General features: G+C 41.5%; 1 long non-coding RNA gene across 1 annotated transcript in view; it reads left to right on the top strand.

The window, feature by feature from the left end:
- LOC143694426 (uncharacterized) overlaps positions 1 to 24,094 on the top strand; it is a 92,294-nt gene that overhangs the window by 55,099 nt on the left and 13,101 nt on the right. The window contains exons 6-7 of the long non-coding RNA XR_013182908.1: positions 17,595 to 17,691; positions 18,450 to 18,567. This is a non-coding gene — a long non-coding RNA (uncharacterized LOC143694426). The remainder of the gene's footprint in view (positions 1 to 17,594; positions 17,692 to 18,449; positions 18,568 to 24,094) is intronic.

Here is a 24,094-nt window from a genome sequence, read left to right as displayed (position 1 = left end):
TGGATGGAGCAGCCCCAGCCACTCCTGAGTCACTGCCATGGCACAAACAGGTTCTCTGTTCTCACGGGTGGGAAAATGCTTGTCCCAGTAGTGTTTGGATTTTCCATAGCTCCAAGGGTGCTTGTGGTGTTATAAATAGCAGTGGTGGGGCTATTCAGGGGTGCAGGCTGTGAGTAACACTGTTTGAATAGTGTGCTCTCTGTGGTAGATTTATGTTTTTATTTCCAGCGTTTGTCCAGCATTTATAATCTTCCCTTCCTGGAGTTCATGATGAATCTGGAAGGGAGAAGCTTTGCTTTCTCATTTTGTGAACTGGAACAACCCTGTACCTTGGGACTCTTTACAGATCTCTGTCCAAAGGCACCCCACAGTATAAAGCAGTGTACTTTATCCTCCTTTTTTCTTCGTTGCTTTAAAAAATACCTTTCTCCAGATTAGCCTAAGTGGTAATTCTCTGCCAGCTATCTCTGAATCTCACCCTCCTACGTGTCATCTCTGACAGGGTAGTGTCTTCCCTCTTCCTAAGCGCTGGGAAAGAGGGAAGACAAAGGCAAGAAAGCCTCTGCCGGAGGCTGTGGGAATGGCTGAAGTTAAAGCAGCCGGTGCCTGATCTGCTGCATGTGGCAGGTCACCCTCGAGCACGGGATGTGGGGAAGCTGCCTCGTGTTTCCGCAGCTGCCACTGCCCATGGCTGGGAAACCTCCCTGCAATGAGGCGTGTGGCTGCTGTTGTGAGAGGCGGCAGAGGACAGTGAAGTGAAACCCGGGATTCCTCCAGCGCAGCCCGGCATGCCAGGGGAGGCTGGGATCGGGCAGCAGGTAACACCTGGCTCACCCCGAGGAGGAGAAGCACCAGGGACATGCCAGCTCCCTCCCTCCACACGCAGGTAATGCCCAGGACATCCCTTCTAACAATGAGCTCTCTTGACAAGCAAAATTGGGAAAAAAAAAAAACAAAACACAAAAGCCATTGCAGAGGAGCTGGCACAGATTAGATATTCAGGTTAAATATTCAGCAAGAATACCACCTGCTGGGTTAGCTTGGGGAAAAAAAAAAGCATGGAACAAAAATTCAGTGCAAAGGAAGAGTGCAGATTTTTAGATACAGATGCATGAATTTGAAGTCTGTTTCTTAAAATAAGGAGGACTCAAGGGTTCAATGTATGGGCTAAAATATAATGTGGAAAGTAACTCAGATATGCAGATGTAAGAGTATCTTTCAGGATTGGATGTTTTGTAAAAGCTTACTTTTTTTTTTGTAAATAAATGGAGCTAAGAAGCCCTACTGGCACAGACCTCATCTAACAAGAAACAGTCTAATTATTCCTCAAGATTTAATGGCTTTTAATGAGGATCTCAAACCTCAGTAATAGGAGTGGAAATATCCATTGGAAAACATATTCTTAATTTTCTCAAAATAATGTGAAATTGAAGTTGAGTGGGATTGAAGTTGGCCTTTGAGGAACAATTGGAAGCAAATAGGAGTATTAGAAACATCTTTGTAGAAGCCAACAATGACATTTTCCCCCAGCTTTTCCTATGTGTTCAGGTAGGTGCAGATTTATTAAAGCAGACAAGTGTTACCAATTGCACCCTGAGAGAGCAGGTCCAGTCAAGCAGAAATCTAGTTTACATACCTTGCCTTCACCCCTCTGTGATTATTTTGCTCTCTATTAAATGGTTGGTTGGATTACTAATTAAAAAGGCAAAAAAAAAAGGTTTTCCATTTGCAATCATTTTGGGGCCTTAATTTCCTTGGAGGTCTAACAGTGTGTGCTGTTGACACAGCTCAAACATTCACATCTCAGTTATCCTGAAAAAGAGCTGCAAACAGGATAATGAACTTAACACGTGTATCAGCGTGGGGAGCCGGAGAGGCTGACTCCAACCTGTTGCACTCCTGCAGCAGCAAAGAGTGGAGGATCATGCCCTGCATGGAACATCTGTGCAAACACACACTGCCATGCCTGTTGAGACATCCTGCCCTGCTCTGACACTGCCCTTTGTCACATGGGGCTGTCACCAGCTTACACTGAGGCCCACAGCCTTGCAGGAGGCTGAGTTCTGGGGACGTCTTGTAAGGTGGCAGCTGTTTTTCCACAGATGCAATGGCATGGGGGAGGAAAAGAAAGCTTTGTGGTTACCCCAGTGACACCAGCAGAAGATACTGGCAGGTGTGAGACCATCTGGTGAATGTGGCACAGGGGCCTCCCATTGTGTTTGCCTTTTTTTAAAGCACATTGGCAGGTCTGTGCACATGTGTGAGCTCTTACCTGCTCAGCCCATCTGAGCAGTTTCTGCCCAGCACACACCACTGCTACCGTGGCACATTTTATTTCCTCCTGCAGAGAGCATGATCTAGTGGCTGTGGCCACTCTTCAGAAAAATGCAAGTCAAGAGCTTGTACAGCCTGACAGAACACAGCTTTCTACAGAGATGAGAAGTGAAAGAAGTTGTAGGGGCAGGAAAGTGAAGCTACTCTCTAATAAAAAAATCAGCATGCTTAATTTCGTAATTCGGTCCTGGGGTCCTCTGCCATCACATGGGAGGCTCCCAGCAAAGTACACCTGAGCTGGTGACCCTGTAGCAGTGGGATGCCCCACAGGAACGGGCTCCATGGAGAAAAACAGCTGCCATTTAAAGCTCTTGGCTTCTCTGCCAGGTTCAAGCACAAACTGCAAGATGTGTTACAGTAACTATGGGGGCAGAGCCCAGCGCTGGGAGATTTCAGATAGGCAGCCAGTGGCCTCTGCACTCCTTGTGTTCTTAGATGTTCCAAAGGGTCCTGAAGGACATATGCATCTCTGACAGTTATTGATCACAATCCTCCCCTCTCCACGTGTCTGACCCTGAGTTTGAGGGCAAAAGGAGTGTGCCCTCATGATGCAGGATAGGTGAAATCATTGCTTGGGGATTGCCAGAGGGTGCTGTGTAAGACATTCATGTGTTCATCCTCTAAATGTGTCAGTTTTGCTCAAAGTTCAGAAGACAACCTTGTTGTCACCTCTAAGGCAGTTTCTTTCCAGAGAAGCTGGCAATAGAAATTGGCTTCTGCTTTCTGCTTGCAAGACTTCTTCAGTCAGGGCAGCACCCTGCAGGCAGTCAAGAACTGCAGTGCATGACTGATTTCTGACTTGAGGGCTGCCTGCCCCTGACACCAGCTATGCCCAAGGAGGGCCATGTAACCCTTAAATAACCTATCTGCAACCAGAAAACAACCCAAATCCAAGCTACTCACATGCCTTCCCCATTCTCCAGCTTGGCAGGAGAAATGGAGGTAGATTATAATCAGAAAGGGAACATGTTCTGCCTATCAAGCTGCCAGAGCAGTCATCACACTATATGGGATAGTTATTTGCCTAGGAGTAACTATGCAAGTGTATTTAGTTTTTGTGGAGAAAAATGGACTTTCAGTATTTCAGGTAATGTCCCAGTATCCAGGCTTCTCAGGGGAAAGCAGAAAGAATCCAGTGGTCACATGGTCACCCCGAAGGCTGATGGCTATGGCTCCTTGGTGATGCTTCCTCAGGTCCCCAGGGACAGTGCAGGTGGCCTAGAAAGTGTCCAAATGCTCCAAGTCCCCATGCAAACAGGGAGCAAGAGCACTCCTACCCTCTGTGCAGTGTTTGAGAGATGGGAAAGAGAGGTAGAGAGGACAGTGTTTGCTGGAAGGGGATGATGTCTGCTGATGAACAGATGTCATGAGGGACCACAGTGCTGGTGTGGCCAAGCTCAGCCCTGTGGCTCAGCACCAGAAGTGACAGATGCTCATTTGTGAGTCCAGCGTGTGTGGCATGTGCTTTTATAAAAGTACACACTGCTCTCAGGCCATGGTACTGATTTCATCCACGTTAACTTCAAATTGCTCTAGTTCTGTTTACTGTAACAATTTCTTTCACTAGATCACTTCTGCTTTCACAAAAGGTAAGAACATTTTAACCAGATTATACATTAGTAGATAAATACTCTAGGTTTTGTTACATATTCTTTTTTACCTTTTTTTTTCCCCATGTTGTTCAACCAGCTCCAAAATTTACATTGGGGAAAATAATTTCAAGAGCTTTTATTCTACCTACATTTGTGCTATTGAATGCCAATACAGCTGCAGATTTCTGTTTCATAAAAACAGGTTAAAGGCAATATGGAGTGTAACCTCCTTTGTGCCCAGCTGAAAGTTGATGGAATTCCATTGTTTCACTCTCCTGTGATTATAAAAATGCTGCCTTATATTGCAGTCTGCAAAAGCATAAATAAATTTGTGTTTTAATGTTCATAGATGGTCACTTAACTGTTTCAGAGAAACAAATCTTTCCAGATTGCTCTGTCTGGGTGTAGGAGAAATGTAATGAGTAATGCAAGTAAAAGAAGCAGCAAAACTAAGTAGCAATTCTAACTACCCTACTCTATCAAATGTGGGCAAGAACACAGGGTATAATCAGTATTTACTCCAGTGTCTCTCAAAATGGGATTCTTTTTTTCTCCATTGGGACACAGTTTATCATGGCACTAGTGCAAGTAAATAGTGGACTACAGGTGATTCCTTACTTTGAACTGTGGGTAACCAGCTTTACTGGGTACTTGGATGTGACTCCTGCAGGCCCCTGGTCAGGCAGAGGGTAAATGTAAGAGTAACTCTGCAGTCCGTCTGTCTGAGCTGATTTACTGCACAAGTCTATCACTAATAATAGAGCAACCAAAGCCCAGGAGCACTGCAAAGCAAAGCAGGGATTTACAGCAACCAGAAAGCATGGATTTAAACAGTCAGGAAAAGAAATAATTGTAAATTGCAGCATAATTTAGTCTTAATGTCAGGTGCCAAGCATTAACGAGCTGACCTAACAGCACGTGCTTGTGCAGACTCATACAAAATGCTTAAGGGTTTTGTTGGCATCCACCTCAATGATCCCCAAATGCAGGTGGAGCAGAGGCCTGACCCAACAAGGCTCTGGACATCCCCATGGATATAGTTGGAGGTTAAGAGCTCTCAGCATCCTGCAGTCCCAGTCTCCCATTTAGGATTGATTTGGCTACTCAAAGTTTTGTTATTAAATCCATTTGGAGAGATGAGCTGTGTTCACTAGACAGACACTCCTCCCATCGTATGCATTGTCCTATTTTATGCACATAAGCTGTACTGACACTGGACAAGACCACATTTAGTGGAGGATTTTAGAAAAGTTATTAGTAACCTGATAAAATAGAAGCCATTTCAACAGCCATTTGTCCTTCAGGACCCCATTGTCACCACTCCCCATTACTCAGAGTCAGGAGAGGACTCTCTCAGTGGCTTCTGTTCTGTTTTACAAGAGCTGAATGCTGGTTTCAGATCTCTGGTGTGGCACTGCTTGATGCTGCTGGCTTTTCTGTTTTGGATCATCCATGTTTCAGTTTGCTGCTGTGCTTGTAAAGAAAGAGCCTTTAAACGTGTCCCCTTTTCTCCAACTATCTTTGGGTTTTCTCTTTTTATCAACTATATATGTATAAAAGCAGTGGTTTTAAACTTAATTTTGTATTCAGAAACAAAAAGTGTTGAGTTGTTGTGGTTATGCAGGACAAATTTAAATAATATCTGTGGCAGCCTGGCTTGGAGAAACATTCAGAGTTAGAGATAGAATAAAGACAGCAGAATAACAATGCATGGACTGCATGGACTTGAAAGCACAGATTCTTTCTCCTTAAAAAATATTCACTACTTTTAACACTTTGAAGGTTGTTAAAATAACAACATGATGGCTGTGCCACGAGGACAGGATGGGAGACAATGAGCTTCTGCTGCTTTGTGTCCACTCACTATAAACCCCAGAGTAGGTCAGAAAAATGTTCTTGTTGGAAAAAGATACTCAGTTGCCCTTAGTCTTGATGGGAACTGTGACCTAACCTCTGATCCAGCACAGCCTTGTTCCCAGGTCCAGTCATAAAAGCTGCTGAACTGACACTCTTTCTTGCTCAGATGTGTCAGGCCATGCATCAGCTGGTGATGTCCTAACCAAAAAGTATTTAAACAGCTGTCTCTGTGTCTCAGAAAATATTAGGATTGCTAAATTAGCCCCTTGGGCAGCACACCCTTTCAGTGATTCTGGCTACACAGCCTTTATCTAAACACCTTGACAAGCTTAAATCAGTGTTTATATGGCAAATCTTCACCCAGTTTAAATAGACATGATTTTATCTATTTTAAATATATGCTATTTTATACCAACCAACATAATGACCCTTTCTTTCCAAAAAAAATCCTGAAAACTTAATTAGATAGAATTTAACTGAACTGTATACCCCAGATGATTTTGCAAAGTCATCTATGCTATGTTAATGCAGAAGGAAGGAGTTTTACTCTTATTGTATTAAACGGTTTTGTTTTTATCTTCTTAGAGCAATTATTTCACTTGATTATAATAGAAGAATTTCATCTGACATTGAGTTTAGGTGCACCTGAATTCATTATACTGTCTAATTTATATTTGATATAAAATGACAATGGCTTGAAACTGTATTGACAGATCTTTATTGAAGATAATTACTCAACAAGAATCATTCTGAATGAATTACATTGAAAATTCACTTCAATTTTACAGCACTCCAGCGATAAGAAACAGAACTATACACGTTTCCTTTGCTAAATTGTAGCTATAATTTTGTTTAAAACTCTTTGAATTCTTTCAGGTAAATTTGAGCTCCCCAGAGAAGCTTGTAACACCTAAGCTCAACTTCTGAGACTTGATTAATTCACAATTCAAGATGATATTACTACAGGCAGATGTCTCACTCTTTTCCCTGGAATGGCAGGTTGTCAGCTGTTTCAGAAAGGCAGTTTTGTGGGAAGGGTAGGAAAAGTGGCCATTTTCCCTGCTCTCACCCAGAAGAGGGTTTGCTCCCCATCTGCAGAGCAGGTAGGAAGCTGGTCACTGCTGTGTGAGTCTGGTGATGTCTCTCCCTCCACCCAACTGCAGGAAGGAACTGGAGGGCTCAGGTTGCACCCCCAGTCCCTCTCCTCTGGCTGTTTCAGTCTCTGACTGCCATAGAACCAGCTGTAGGTTCAGGACTGAGCATCTCCATAACTTTGGGATTACAGAGGCCTTATGCTCAGCACTTTGCAGAATCCATCCATAGAAATGCTAAATATTTTAGCTACAGTGGGTAAATACCTTTTACCTCAATAGATTGCAAGAATTGATTCCCTCAATTTTGATCTATTTCTATCAAAGAGAGCTGTCATAAGTGAAAATCTAAGATTTGCCTTCTTTTTTCTTAATCTATTAGAAGCCATATAAAAACACAGGTAATACGTGTGATGCAATGGTTGTCATCTATCTTGTATTCTTTGGCTACAAACTGGCATGTGTGCAACTGGTTTTTCAATATCTTACTTTTAGAGAAATTTTCTAAAAATTATACTTGGCTAGGATATAAAACAGCAAAAAGGAGAAAAAAAATTTAACAGTAAACCATGGGAGGGGAGAGGAAGGAAGAAAGGTAAAATATCATCAGTACCTCTGAAATACAATTGTGGTGTGTTCACACAGAGAAGGCATTCAGCATCCACAATGGCTTGACCTAGTAAGTAGTGTAATTGTCACTCAGACATATTGTAGTAGTATTTATTTCATGTCGTGTTTAAAAATTAACACAAAAGTTGAAAATGAAGAATAGGAATATTCCTGAAGACAGGAGTATTGAGGTAGAAGACAGAAGAATAGTGAATGATCACAATGAGAAATCATACTGAGAGTGACTGTGCTACAGATAAGTTAATTCCTTCACAGACTATTAATTAAAGGTTTATTTCCTTGTGTTGAAGTATCATTGTCCTAACAGAGTTAGAGAGGAAGGAAAGGAAAGAATGGCATGGATGTAATTCATCATCAGAAGAGCAAAGCCACTGCATGTAATACAGTCCTTCCATCCACATGGTCTGTCTCTCCTAGTAAAACACTTCTGATTTTCCTCAGCATCTTAGAAATAATTTATATTATTGTGCTTCAGCTGGTTTATTAGTATTCATTTTCCTCTTAGCCAAATGGAATTGTTTATTGAGAAGCATTACTGCACATCACTGAGTATCCAAGCTATTTTAGTTTGGCTGTGCTTGCTTCCTTCAAGTCTCAGAGGTTGCCAGCTGCTTTGTGCTAAGGATCTGAGCCAGCAAATTGTTGGTACCCATCTAAACATTGACTGCTAGGGGCTTAAATGGCTCTGCACAGGAACGTGTCCCAAAGGCTGCTGCCACTTTCTTGTTGCTATTCCCATCTGTTCTACCAACCCTGCAAAACTCTTCATGAGGGATGCTATGTACAAGGCACTATGTGTGTGGGGAAGAGGAGGTGGTCATTGCCTTAGAGGTCATGCACATGCTCTTTTCTTGTTCTTCACCCCTAATGGGACAGCTTCTCCTCTCTAGTTTTGCTCTTCTGCCTCCAGTGGTGTTCTCCTGATTCATTCTGTTGTGAGAAAGTAGAGGAACAGTTGGATTTTGAATCCTTGTCTTGCTAGCACCACTAGGATAGCTGTGTAACTCTATTAATTTCAGTTGAATAAGTTAATTTGGTGAGAAGTGAATCAATTTCAATATTGCAAAAGTTGCTGTACCTTTTTTGTGTTACCTTATATCACATGTATTTTCCTGTCTTTATTATAACTCACATTTACAGACTTCAGAAGGGTTTGCAGAACTTCCAGAAGACTTTGGTTAAACAACTGTGTATTTTGTGCAAATTTTCTGAGCCTTTCTAGGAAAAGAAATAAAAATATTGTGTAGGACAATGCAAAGTATTTTTCCATACCTTTAGGCTAAGCACAGGAATAAAAAGCAAAGTCTTATGTGAGAAGATTTGCTCATTTTCACAACCCTAATTACAGACCTGTGAATTAGATGCAGGAATAGACTCTGCAATGATAAATTCTCCATCACATTTTACTGCCAGTCAAGTATTTTCACACATGAGTTATTATATAAAACCCATAAACCACCTGAAGGAGAAAGCAGAAACCTCACTGGAAAAAGATGCATGTGTGCTGGACAGCTGTTGTTTCACCAGGAACCAATTTTAGCCAATACAAATTCCCACTGTAAAAGCTAATTTGGAAGCTGCTGAACTTTCCATCCATATAGATTTTGCACATAGAAGATGAGGGGAAAGGCATACAGTTCAGCAGGTGGACTTAGTCTACCCTGTGGAAGACAGGAGCTTGTGGAGAACAGGAGCTTGTGGAGAATGCTTAGATGTCTTAAAGAATAAAAATAGTGGTCATAGTCTATTCATGTATGTTACAGTACACTGATAAAGTATAAATCTGGTTTCAAACAGAACTGCTAGCCATTAAACACAGTATTTTATAAGAATGATTTTAAAAATAAGATTAAAAGCAAAGAAATACTTTAAAAGTTTAGGTCCTACAGAGGGGGAAAAAACATGGAAAAAGCCCCAGTGGGCTGAAAAGCCTGAAAACAAGGCTTTTCAGTGTATTTTTCTTTCACCCTCTGTTTTTGAACTTTTGCTGATCTACACTTGCCAACCTCAACTGGTCTGGGGCAGAAAAGGCGCAAGGGGAATATGGAACTGCAGTAAGAGAATGTTTACACAAAGGCTGCAGAAAATTAGAACAGAGTTGAGGTAGAAGCTTCCTCTAGGTTTGGTGTTTGGTGAAAGGAAGCCCAAGAGAGCCTAAAACATGTCAAAAGATGGATGGAATATCTTTTTTTTAAACAAATCTGTACTTGGAAGAGAACATAGAGAAGTAGATGACTGTAGTTTTCATTTTCTCTATCTCTTACATGTTTGTAACAGCCTTTTGTAAATAGTGAACAATTTTAAAAACTAAAGTCATGTTACAATAATGTGAGTGACGAATATGACTTCACCTGGGACATCAAAATGAATTGGAGCTGTCCCTTGCCTAAAAAGATACAGCACAAATATTTCTGGAAGAGGAGAATAAAACAGCTTAGTTTGGGCAAGAACACAGTTTGTCCTTCTTCAGGAAGTGAGGGAACATTGGACTGCTAGAACACTAGAAAGAAATTCCTCTAGCAGGAAGACTTAGTTATCCCTTAGTTATCTACTACAAAAATTCTTGTGTGTCCTGTAACCCCATTTGTATCGTGTCAATACAACTTTCAGCAAAAGAAATTCGGTGCAAACTTTTAATACTGCACATCCTCACTAAACCATAGTTTATGCTTTGAGGAAAACTCCATGAGACAAAAAGTAGACATTCTGACTATACCCCTTATTTTTATTGCTCAGTCTGTTCTAAGGCACCGCCCAAGTCAAATTTTCAAGACTCAGTTTAAAGTTGCTCACACTTTATGATAAATCTGAGGGGAGCACCAAGGTTTAAGGCTTTTATCCTTTCAGTAATGTTCCTATCTTTCAAGGTCTGCAATAGAAAGTTGGTCCTACCCAGGTGCCTTTGCATCGTTTGAGGAAAGTTGGTTTTGGGAGTGCAGATAGAGTTCTGCTTGATTTAAGTATGAGGGAAGGGTTTTTTGTTTTTCATTGGAAAGAGCATTAGATTTGGCATGTGTTCTGGAACATTTTATCTCGTGGTTGAAAACCAGACTTTTAAGTTGCATATATAGTTTTGCTTAAACTCACATCACACTGTACATGGACTTTCTGAACTATTTTTATGGCAATTCTTTAACTTAGCACTTGAAACAACTAACAAGGTAGACACATGAGAACCAAAGTTATTTCAAGTGTTGTCTCATAGGTAAGGAAACTCATACCGAAAGAATTAAAGATTATATTAGTGGTTTAATTCTAGAAAACCATAACTGGTGATTAAGTCACTGTCATTGATCATAAAATGTACTGGACATGAGTTATTTCTCCAGACTGTTGTGGAGATACTTTTTCTTTCTTTGACTTATAACAGAGATATCCCAGGAATTGGATGCCTGAAGGCCGGATGCTGAGATCAGATAATATGAAGGATGTGTAACTACTGCACAGTAATGGCTATCATACAAAATAAAAATTTATTAAGAGAGTGAAGAACATCCATGCTTGAAATTTCCTATGATCTGATCTTGGCTTATGGTACAGGATAATTGGTTAACCTGAAGCTTTTTTCCAATGCAATTAGGCCAAATTATCAAACTGAAGTACACAGTTTAGTAGCAGTACTGAGACAATGTAATAAAGATGAGCCAACACTGAGGACTGTAGTCCATTAAAACAACAAAAAACCTCAACAACAAAACCTCTAATGGACCATCCCCTATGTTCCTTAAAGAGGTAAAACCCTTTATTTGCCCTCACTGAAGCAAGGGCAAACTGCCTGAGTAAGAAATATGGGACTGGTTTATGTATGTGTTATCATTCTTCCTCCAGCTTGACTGAAAAAACCCAGTACCTCAGCTCAGCCTGTCTGGTAGCAGAAACTCATGAGCCATTTTTCCACTACTTGACCCTGACACCAACAAATAAATCCCAGGGGCTGAAAAGGACAGTTAGAGTGAGAAGAATAAGAAAACATACGGCAAGATCAAGAGATGTGTCTGGTTTGTAATCTAAAGAAATACACCTTCGGATTTTTCCTCTTCCTCTGAGAATGCAATTCTTAATCTTCTTTCTGCCACAGAAAAGCTTGGTCACTCTTCTTAGATAAAGCAGTCTACTTATCTCATCAATTCCCACTCACCCATTACTTATTTCACAAGTTAGAAAGCTGTCAGCATTGCATAAGAACCATCAGCATGAATATTTGATGACCGCAGCTGCCATAAGCATAACAAATCTGATATACTGCTGGCAGCCATTAAATATTCTGTTTACTCCATAAATGTACACTTTTAGAAATCTATGGAGAGACACTGTCCAAGGAGATTTGAAGCTGGGTATTTAATATGAATCTTAGTTTTGAACATGAATTATAAACTTCCCCGAGAATCTATACAACATTTACATCCTCAGTGCATATTTCTGCATTTAATGAGTGCTTAGAATGCGACATCATTTTTTGCTTCTGACTATTGTGTGACTTGTCAGTTTACACTCTACTGGAATGCATTTGAAAGCCACATGAATATGTCTGTGTTTTAATAGGCACCAGTATTTTAAAAAGAGTGGAATAATTTTAAATTGTTTTTTATGAAATACTAGGTTGTAATTGCATATTTTTCCAATTTTTAATCCTATTAGAAGTTCAGCAGCTTTGCTTTTATGCACAAAAATCTCCCTGGATTTGTAAGCAGACTTCTTTTTGTTTTGCTATCTATGTTTAATGCAGCAGAGACTTCGTTTATCTGTGCTGGAATGTGCTCCAGGGGCTTATACAGTGAATAACAACAACTCTTTCTCTCAAGTTTAGGAGTTACTTTTAGATATCAAAAATCCCCCAAATTTTCAGCCTGATTTGTATTATATTTATTTTTTTATTACAGAACTCAAAAAATGCTAATGGTTTCAATTAGAAACCCAGTCAAGAGTGTTTGCTATGGACCAGTACTCAGCTTGTGAGACATTCAAGTGAAGATGCCAAACTGAGGCAATGATCAGAAGAAAGTTTGGCACTCAGTAATTCCCCCATAGAGAAGCTGTTGAGCTTTCTTAAGAAAAGAAAAGCTATTTATTTCTGTAAAGATATTGAGTACTAAGTCTTTCTTAAATTATTTTCATTCTGGTCTTAAAATGAAAATTATTTGCACAGGAGTCTTGGAAAGCAGGAAATGAAAATGGTCAGTCAGGGGCCAGAGCAGACAGAGATGGTTTTCCTGGGGGTGCCAAAATGAGCACCACACACAAATTGGTGATTTAATGTCCATCACACCCACGCCCTTGGAAAGGGCAATAGTATTCTTCCATCTTCCACCTTCCACACTGTTGCTCCCAAAGGCTACAAGACAGAATGGAAAATCTGCCTGATGATAGTTAACATCCAAGTTTTACAATTTGAGATGAAACCTCCTTCCACCAGTGTTTACAGATTCCAAAACTTGCCACGTTTGCCAGCAACCTCTGTAAACCTTTTAGCCACACTAACTGCTTCGTGTACTTTTACAGACTTTTGTGGCCATATTTATGATGTACATTCTTTATCTAATATCAGATTATTTTGCACAAATTTTATATGAAGTCCAGTTTAAGTAACTTGCCATTAGATGTATCTAGTTTAAAAACCATAAACAGTGAACAGAAAAACCTTAATGAGATTATTCTTACACTCATCAAAAGAAATAAAAAATTCCCTGGTTCATCTGTGTCTGTCAAAAAGCAGGGCAGTGGTAGCAGTCTGAATTCATCATGCTGTGTTGCCTCTCAGGAACACTGGCCTTTTCTTCTTTGCAAACAAAGACTATGGATCTGATTGAGCTGGAGATTTTAAATCTGCATCTTTAAAAGAATTGTTGACACCATTTTAGTAGACAAGGAAAACAATGCAAAACATTCAGAATGAACATGAAGTATCAGCTGTACCTTTTAAAATTATTTTTTCTCCTCCTTGCCAGTGTTTCTAGTATCTCTCTAGGAGCCTGAAATTAAACCATTTCCCTGTTGATTTGGGTTGACTTTTTCCAATTGGAAAGAAATAAAAGGATATGCTTTCCTTTTTTTCTTCTTTTCCTAGCATTGCAAAAGCCCCTCAAGAATTCTCTTCAAAGAAATCTGGTCAGTGATTTAACACAATATAAAATGTTATGTAAAAGCACTAAGAAATATTCTCATAAAAGCCATTTGGGAACAAAAAAAGAGACAACAACAAATGTTTCAGCCAACATTTCCAAAGGAAGATCTATCATTTTTATTATTATTATTTTTAGACTCAATCTTTTTCCTTGTTCAAGCACATGAAGAATTGGCTTTTCATACACATCTTATTCCAGAACCCAAGCTGGGAACAAGGTGCTTGTCTGCTCTTCAGCATTTGATATGCTGGAGTTGAGGATCCTGAGGGGAGGAAACAAGGCTCAAAGCAACATTACAACCCTGGTCTTCAGGAGAGCAGGCTTTGGACTTTGATCTGCTTGGAAGAATCCTACAGGAAACACCCCTGGAGAGAAGAGTGGTCCAGGAGAGCTGATTGATTTTCAGAGGTCATCTGTTCCCAGCACCAGAATGGTCCATCCCAATGAGCAGGATATCAAGCAAAGGAAGCAGGAGGTGGGTATGGATGAACAAGGAGCTCCTTACCAAATTAAAATGCAAGAAGGAAGCATGGAAAAAGTGGGAGCAGGTGCAGGTGATTCAGGAGGAATACACAGACACTGAGAGTGCATGACTGGGGAAAGAAAAGTCAGCCCATATGAAGTTGACTCTTTAAGGGGCAGTAAAACTTAACAAGAACAGCTTACACGGGCACATTCATAGGAAAAGGAAAACTAGGGAAAATATGGGCTTGGTGCTGTATGGGGCAGAAGGGCAGGAGACTTGGTGGCAAAGGGCATAAAAAAGGTCAATGCCTCTTCCCATTAGATTTTACTGTAAGACTGGACTTCAGCAATCCAGGGGCCCTGAGACCAGAGGGAAAGCCCAGAGCAAGGGAGATGTGCTCTCAGTGCGAGGGGACTGGGTTAGGGAACATTTAAACAAACTGGACATGCTTGAGCCCATGGGAGCTGTCAGGGTACCCTCACAGGCACTGAGGGAGCTGGCTGACAAATTGTGAGACTGCTCTTGATAACCTTTAAAAGGCCCTAACTTTTGGGAGAGGTACTTCAGGAGTGGAAGAAAAAATAAAATACCCTCCCTGTCTTCAGGAAGGAGGATCTGGGGAACTACAGGCCAGTCAGCCTCACTTGGATCCCCAGGAAGATGATGGGAAAACTCATCCAGGAGATAGTTTCCAAGCATATGAAGAACAAGTAGGTGGCTAGGAGCCATCATAGACTTCAGAAGAGGAAAAGTGTGCTCAATCAATCTGAGAGCCTTCTACAACAATATTAGTATGTTAGGTTATGTGATAGGGGGTACAAGGGAGGAAGTTAGATGATTCTAGCAGGAACAAAAATGGGAAAATAGCAGGGCAAAGGTATAAAAAGGGGGATTGTCCATAAGCTGTTGACTGATCCGTGTGGTTGTATGGCCATGCCCTGCAGCTGTATTCTGTCCTCAAAAAGATGAGACTGTTTCATGCAGAGAAGAGAAGGCTCGAGATGGGCCTTGTGTGTAAAAATATCTGAAGGAAAGATGTGAAGTGACTCTCTTCAGTGTAAAGTGATGTAAATGCTCTTTTCAGTGGTGCCCAGTGACAGGTCAAGGGAGAATGGGCACACACTGAAATACAGGTTTAAGCCTTCACTCCAAAAGTGGAACACTGGGATAGGTGTCCAGGGAGGTTGTGAAATCTCCATCCTTCCAAACCCAACTAAAAATGGCCCCCAAAAACTGCTCATAGTTGTCCCTACTTTGAGAAGGGAGGTTGGACAGGATGGTCTCCATAAGTCCCTGTCATCAGTTTTGTAGTTTGGTGGTGTCAGTGTAGCTGAGGTGCAGCACAGCAAAAGCTGGGAGCACAAAACATCCTCTCCTGTACTGTCACCTCCAGCAGCTCCACAACTGCCAAAGGAACTGGTGAGCACATCACTTGCCTCTGAAGGAGGGGGCAGAAGAGGTGACAAGGAAGAGCTGCAGGCTGTCCCTCATAAGTGGCAGTGGGGAAGCTTCAGCTCTGCTCCCAAGGCTGGTGTTGAGATTTAGCTGCTGCTGTTGCCCTGCAAGTGCTGCTGATACCTTCCTGCTGCTGCACATCTCCACCCTCACCCTGCCCCAGCCAGGCACAGCCACCTCTTGGCATGTGCCTGGTGTGAAGCCTCTTCATGGAATCACAGAATCTTTGGGCTGGAGGGGACCTTAAAGACATCTGGTTCAAACCCCCTGCCGTGGGTAGGGACACCATCCACTGGATAAGGTTGCTCAGAGCCCCATTCAGCCATAACCCATTCTTGGGTGGGTTAGGGTGTCCAGGGATGCTGCTAGAGAGACAAGACACAGGCACGAGCATCTTCCCCTTGTTGCAGGGAGTGGTGCAGTTGGAAGCATGTCCCAGACCACTGCCAGCACGGCACCTGCCCTTGCCTGGCCACACTGCTTGATCCAGAGGGGGCAGTCACTTGTGAGGGTCCAGATGCCCTTCACATCCCCTCCCCTGCCACAAGCCAGGCTCTTCTCAAGAGGCATCCCACTTTAGCATTGGGTAAACATTATTTAATCTAGTAAAATTTCTTTGGATTGCTCTAGACTCTTAAAAAAAAAAAAGCTGCCTGCTAATTTTGGGCACTTGTTACTGAGACAGTTAACTCCAAGGGGAATTTTATTGGCCTTCTGTAATGCAAGTTAAATATAGGGGCAGCAGGAATTTCCCTCCAGGCCAGATAGGTCTCACACAGAATATTTGAACTTTGCAGGCATGCACACCCCATAAGGCAATGCCGAGTATTTCACCCAAGTAACAACATACTCTCCAGTATTGCAGCAGCCCTGTGTGTGAGTGAGGGTGGCTTTGTCCTTTGTCTATGCTTCATTCTTATGCTACTATGACAAAGTCTGTGTACCATCACCCTTACTCCTACCTGATCATTCCTCTTCTTTGATCCTTTCTAGCAACGTGAATGAATTTTTAATTCATACTTATTCCTTTATGTGTAATTGCTTCAATAATTTCATCTGGGCTACTCCACATTTCCACCAGCACACCAGACAGGATTCTCAGTTTGTTTACCTATTTTGTAAAGTTCTGGAATTTACTCTTTCATTCATTAAAATTCCATGGGAGATGTTTATTTTGCTTAGCATTAAGTGTAAAGTTAATTTGAAACAAAATAATAGAAAAGGGGGAAAAAATTAAAAGAGAATGGGTAGCTACATTTCCTTCTCCTTGATTAAAGCAATTGGCCTGTCCTGGAAGAGCTCCTCTTTGGACAAACTAAAGACCTCCACACCTTGTGCATACACCTGAAAGTCCCCAGAGAAATGTTACTGTTCCAGTGTAAACTATTGCTCACATGTAAGTAGTCACAGACAGCTTGCAGCCTAAAGAGGAGGGGAACAAAAGATGTCTGGTATGAAAGAGCAGGTCAGTGGAAATGCTCCTAGAAACTTTTCAGATATTTTTCAAATGAGCTCACTGTGTTAATCACTGTGCTTCTTTTTTTTCTTTTTTTTTTCTTTTCTTTTTTTTTTTTCAATGGTTGTGTATTCTGGTAGAGTAGAAGAGGAGGTTGTGCAACAACCAGGCCTGGATTTTGTGTGCCTTACAACCTGGCCAAAGAGAAACACTCTCTTGATTTTTTTTTAAATTTATTTATTGGTAAACTGAGATCCCAGACTGCACTGAAAAGGTACATATTGCTCCAAACAGCACCTGTCTTGGTAGCAAGATACTAAGTGGATTAAATATGTAATGTTTCCCGAAGGAAAGAGTGTGCTTGCAACAAATACAACTCTTAAACCTGACATTTCTGCAGGATAAAGGAAGACAAACAGTTCCCATTAGCTTTCCCCCCTTCAACACTACATGTCACTATGAATGGAGGTTCAAAAGTAATTAGATACCTTAAGGAAGAGTTGAAGTTCCCAGAGAATATTGATTTTTAAGTAGTGAACATACTTTCTTGCTTACTTTGTTCAATACAGATTTCTCCTTTTCTGTCTGCAGGAAACCTTGCTGGGAGCGTATTTTCCCTTGCCTTGGCCATACTGATGCAAGCTGGGTGCCACAGTACAGAGGTCCAGGTCTAATGCAAGTGCTTGCTGTAAATATGGGCTGCAGAGCTGGGGTTTTCATTGTAAAACTGCATCCAGAAAATCAGAATTTGGAGGGGGATGGAGAACGGGGCTGCCATACTTATAAACACAACTACAGACAGACAGAATTTAGACAATCTGGGACATCTTGTCTTTGGGTGTCTCAAGAATAATGTTATTCATTTATTTTATTATTTAAACAATTTAAATGGCTTAAATAAAACCCATGGGAAATCTGTACTCCCTGTTTTTGGGTAGCTTGAAGGAACAGGTTGTGCCTCAGTTTCCTTAGGTGGGGAATTCCTTCAAGAGGGACCCATTTCTGCTTTTCTTTTGGGGAAGAAGGCTGTCCACTTTGTTGTAACTGCTGGAGGTAAACAAATTAATAACATGAAAAAAGACAGCAAAAAAGCAACACCTACAACAGAAAGGACAACATATACATGCAGCTAAACTCAGGATTTGTTCCAGAGGTGAAGAGATGAAAAAAGCAATACAAGTCTGTTTCTTTGTTTTGTAAGCTGTATTTTCTGATAAGCATCATTTAAAGTCTGTGCTTATTCTTTTCTAATCTTCTTCCAGTAAAAGAAATAGTAAAAATAAGTATTTTTAACCCATCTTTGTGGCACCAGCTTTTTGATATTTAAAGAGAAGTGAGTTTAAAGTAATCATCTTGTACAAGGGAGAAGTTTTATTGTCTCAGTCATGTCTTAGAGCCTTCATTTCAGAAATATTACTCTGCAGCATTCTCCTGTGCCTCCTGCAGATATTAATAATACTGTGTCGCTCAGACCAGACTATCAAGCGAATTTACCAAACTAACTGTGGAGTAGAATAATTGAATCCTCCTCACAGTTGAGTATCTTATCATCCATACACAGCAGGTAAGTTGGGCAACTGCTGTAAAAACTGAAGCCATGTGTGTGACTTTAATGGTGATAAACAGAAGTCATTTCTCTGCAAAAACATCTGATGCAGCGTTCCCTCATCTACAGAGCTCCTCCATCCCCAGTTTATTTTCCTGTTTATTCTCCTTAAATCAGTTACTTTTACTGGTGAGCTCAGCTAACCCCAATTGCTGTCGCTTTGCTACCTGCAGTGTGAACACCTCTAAGCCAGGAGAGCCAGGTAACTGTGCCCGTGTCCACGAGGAAAAGACTCTCACCATGGTCTAGGCATGTCAGCAGCACCAAAAAGGGAAGGTGCAGCGTGTGAATGGACCTTTCCTGAGAAGCTGTCACACCAGCAGCAGCACCCAGACACCGTGTGACATTCACTGATGCTGTGCCCTAATCTGCTTTCTCACCACTTTCCTGCAAAACTGCAGCCATCAGTTCTGTAGTGGATTGTCTTCTTGGAAGTGACAGACCAGGAAATTCTGATTGAAACACCCACTTATCAGGCTCTTCTCAGTTACATGCAGTCTGCATCAATCGGTAAAGCTGTGCTATGAAAAGTCATTTCGTTTTGTGGAGGATTTTGATATTGCAAAATCTGGTTTTGTTTCAAATTGGAATGAAACCTAAATTTCAACATTTTTCCATGAAAGGGAAGACCCTTGGGTCGCTGCATTTCTGGCAGGCTGATGAACAAGGGAGGGTGCTGGAAACCCTCAGTTTCTCATCCAAGAGCTTTCCATGTGACTGGCAGGACTGGGACCAGTGAGCCTGAAAATCACAGCATCTCCCATTTTCCCAGACAGCTGCAAGGCTGCAAATTGGTGATTCAATTCATCATTCCCCAGCATTCCACATGGTGATCTCTGGAGAGCTTGGTGTTGTAGGCCTTCCCTCCCTCCTCCTTGTGTGACTTGGTCCAGTCTGCTGCATGTCTTTGCTTCACGACTTTGGATTTCTCAAAGGGTTCCCAAAGTGCAGACCCTCTCTGAGCATCCCCTTATGAGAACTGGGACCTTGAAATTCAGTCAGCCTTGGTATTCAGCAGGAGTTTTGGAGCTGAGTGCCAAGTTTATGAGCAAAAGCTTTGTAGTTGATTTGCCTTTGGTGCCAACTCAGATCTTTAGTGCCAACTCAGATCTTTAGTCAGAGTGAACTTGACCTCCGTGTAATGGTTTGCTCCCACTGATGCAGACCCTGGGACTGGTCTCAGGTCTCAGAGACTCCCTGATGGCTTAATCAAACTCTTTCCCAGAGCACCAGCTCTGTGGATATTCTGGCAGGCCACCTCCTCAGGGACACATGATAGCTGAAGTGAATACTGCAGCATTTGCATGAGGTTTCCAACCACATCCCAATCCTCCCCCTTACAGCTCCCTCAACACTATTTTAGGCAGCACAAGAGAAATACAGATCTAGGCAAAACAATAACATGTCTGTGTGCCATACTATGCCTCAGTTTTCTAATCATGATGAACATTTTTGAGAGCTTTCTGGGGTCTTGCTCTCAGAAATGCAGAGCCTCTTGTCTCTGGACCTGACCCTACAACATGGGCCGATAGTTTTCCTCTCCCTTTTGTGAGCCCTACCCCCTTCTTTCTTCCAACATTAATAACAAACACTAAAAATGATGGCTCTTTGCACTATTTTCTTCATCATATCTATTGCATATCTTTACCATATCTATAGCACTGTCTAAATCTGTTGAAAGTGCCAGTGATCCATCTAATCCCTTACCAAAGACAGAGCTTCACCTCTCTTTCACCTACAGTATGCAGATTTCATCCATCTATCCATTACCCAAGCACAAATCCCAGGAAAGATCTCTGAAAGCAAGAGGGTCACATAACATCAACAATTGGACATTTTCTGTAATCAGTCTCTTCAGAGGATTTTGTGTGGACGAGTGAGCTTTCTCCAATGGGCAGAGAACACTTCCTTCAGAGAGTTTTTGACCACTTGTGATTCACTTGGAGAATGAGAGGGCCAAGTTGAAGCAATTGGAAGAGCAAAAAGGGTTTCTAAGAGTGTGAGAGCTTGCCACCATTCTCAGCTGTAAATGTACCTGAGGACATGAGATGCTGTATCAGACTATTGTGTGAACACAGACTCATTCTACACCTACCTCAAGAGCCAAACTGTGATTTTAAGGGCCTTATCTGAGCATATTCAACTCCACCTGAAGTCGAGGAGGGTCGATGCTGTTTAACATTTCTGAAAAACATGCCTAAGATGCACTGGGTTATAATGATGTTCAGCCAGGGGTTTAAACAATACAGTCCTTTCCCTCCCTCTGGAGCATTGAGCTAGTCTGTTTTCTTGCAAAAACACAGAACAGTACTGAGATTTTATATGATATTTGCAAGGTGACAGACATTTGATGGAAACCTCCATATGTAAGCGTGGATACAGGTCTGCTTTTGTGATTTTTTTGTTTGTTCAGTTGGTGAGTTTGTTTTGGTTTTGTTTAGGTTGGGGGCTTGCTTTTTTTGTTTGTTTGTTTGTTTGTTTGTTTGATTGTTGGGCCATCTAGAAACTTTCTATGTTGGACTATCTAGAAAATTTCTGGACAATACCAGAAGAGTTTAGCTTGTTTACCTTGTCAAAACCAAAGCTGCGAGAGATTATGGGAGTGGTGTATAAATACTGGGTAAACAGTGGGAAGATCACTGGCATGAAAAGACTAGGTTAGATAAGAAAAGTTCAAGCTGGCAGTGAGGTGTTTCTGAACAGACAGTATCTTTTTAGAGGAATTAATGGAAAGAATTACCTTACCCCTTCCTTCCTTGGCTCTTCCTTTTAAAGAAAGGGCTTTGTTATTTATATGAATTCAGATGCAGTGTGTTCTGCAAGCCACAGAAGGGAACAATAATCAGACACAAGAAAATCTTCCCAGCTCTAAGGTCCTGGAAGTATCCTTTCCACAAGGGTCTGGGCTATGGAACTGAGAGAAAGCTGCTGGAAAAGAAATGTTATTTGAACTCAAGCCTGCTCATGGTGAATTCATTTGAAAATTCAAGCAGATGACTTCAGAAATTATTATTATGTTGCTTGCTTAGCTGCAGCTGTGATTTCCTTTTTGCATAGTGTAGACAGAGTTTTACAGAATGTTTCCCAGCACCTTCTGTGGGAATTGACAGCTATATGTAAACCCAGCCTATTGTTTCCAATAGCACAACATCTTAATTGCAGGTTTCAGATTAGAAATTTATTGAAAATTTGATAAACAAATAAAGCAGCAAAGTATTTAGAATTTGTTTCACTCAATTATTTTTATATGCACTCTTGGGTATTTTCTCCTTCTGCCACATGCATATGAACTCAATTGGTGTTTAATGGAAGCTTTCTGAAAATTCTCTGAAATTCAAGTAGTACTTTGATATCAGGTTGTATCATATGGGCATATGAGAGACTTTCTGTCCAAAGGAATATTGTCTGGCTTATTTCCTTTACCTTGTTATCTTTAGAGATTATTTATTTTTAATAAGGCAATGGCATCAAAAAATTGCAGAGCTAGATTGTGCTGCCTACGCAGAATGGTGTGTAGGAGTCTAGTGACTGTTTTTCCTCAAAAAAAAATACCACAAGTATGCAAACTGCCCCCAGATGACCCTGCTGGGATGAAGGCTGAATCATAGAATCATTTAAGTTGGAAAAAACCTTTAAGATCATTGAGCTCAACCATTTACCCACCACTAGTGAGTCCACCACTAAACCATGCCCTCAGGTGCCACATCTACACTTCTTTTAAATATCTCCAGGGATGGTGACTCAACCACTTCCCTGGGCAAGGTCTTGATATCCAATCTAAACCTCCTCTGACACAACTTGAGGCCATTTTCTATTGTCCTTTTGGTTGGTACTTGTGACACAGCTGACTCCCACTCACTACAACCTCCTTTCGGTTCGCAAAGACACACTAAACCTCTGCAGAAAGTTTGCTGTAGGAATGAGGAGGTGGAGGAGACAGAAAAAATATTTAGATATAATGTCCCTTTCTCCATTAAGATTCTTACAAAATGGGCTTGAATAGAGGATTGAGGGACTTACATTTTTTTAATTGTAAAACAAAATCTGAAACACCATCACTAATCCAGTAGACCAGCAATAATCAGAGAGCAAGAGAGTACTGAATGACACTGGAAAGGATTTTATGCAGATGATGTCATTCTTTCTTTGAATGAGTGCTATTAATCTGCATCTGAAGCATAAAATCATGAGGTAATGGAATACATTAATTACTGCAAGCTGCCAGTGTCTCTAGGCCAGTGGTTACCAACGCTTTTGGAGCCAGCCTCTTAGCACTTTTCCTCCTGGCCCTTGTCCCCAGCAGATAGCTTCCACCTTTTCCCACATCAGCTGAAATTTCCCATTTCATCTTGCCAGACAGAGTCTTTGCTGCTCTCCTGTGCCCCGGGTCCCATGCTCCTGCTGTATTTTCTGACTGCTAACTCCCAAGAACAAGGCCACAGACACCAGCAGAGCTTATTCACTTGGGCCCTTGCACCGTACTGAGCCTCACCTTCAACATGAACATACCTCACTGGCTGGGAAGTCCCAAGTTACCTGGATTGTTCTGCTAGCTCAGCAGGAGTGGTGGAGGGAAGGTGAATGCAGTGGATCAGTGCAGTGTGTGTTCCATCCCAAATGATGGAAGTGTGTGAGATCTCTCTGGTAGGAGCTCACGATTGCGTACTTCCAGGTCCTCGGCACCTGCTCAGGAGGGAACTTCGGGGGATTTTCAGAGCATGGTGTAAATGGCCTTGCAGAGCAAGCTATCAGCATTCCCAGAGCATGTCCAGAACTAGTAAATTATACTAAGGCAATAGCACTTCCATCTAGGTTTGGAGGGTTTTTTTCCTGGTTAATTTCTTGGGGCAGGTTTTTTTTTGGTCTAATTAGTCTAATTGGTCATTACAAAATTGGCATATTTTGTAATGTCTAATGTAAGTACAGGCAGGTAACTGATCCTGGTACTCAATATAGGTTTTATAGTAATGTATTAGAAGGATAAAGATAGTTCTGGCTATTTTTATAGTGGTGTAAGTGCCAGGTCTCTGACCCCAAGGTCTGGCCTGCTGTTCCCTGAGGACTGGAGTTTAAGCTCTCAGGTTGTAAGCAATCAAGAGACTATTTGTGCAGCTGACATGCAAAGGTACTTAAAGTGTCTGAGATCATGTCAAGGTGTCTGTAAGGACAGAGCCAGCAGCAGCTCCAACTCAGGCCTTGGGTTGAAGGGACAAAACTAGACTGAGTCCCCTTCTTTCCATCTTTGATAATCCATCCACATGCTACCAGCCAAGCAGTTGGTAGCTCCAAGAGAGAGGAGAAGTTGTGGAAGAGGAGTCTGGGAAGCAGGGTGTAAGTGATAATGAGACAGAGGAAGCTAAAAGGAAGATGAAAAGCTTGAAAAGGAAATGGAAAATGAGGATGAGTATGGGAGCTGGGAGAGTAGAGTCAGAACTGGTTCAACAAAGTGAGACTATTTGGAAAATCAGAATGACAGTGGGACAGG

The sequence above is a fragment of the Agelaius phoeniceus genome, chromosome 1, assembly GCF_051311805.1.
Source record: "Agelaius phoeniceus isolate bAgePho1 chromosome 1, bAgePho1.hap1, whole genome shotgun sequence".
NCBI classification, from domain to species: Eukaryota; Metazoa; Chordata; class Aves; order Passeriformes; family Icteridae; genus Agelaius; species Agelaius phoeniceus.
The sequence above is the reverse complement of the archived record's forward strand: the minus strand, read 5'-3'. Positions and strand labels throughout refer to the sequence as shown.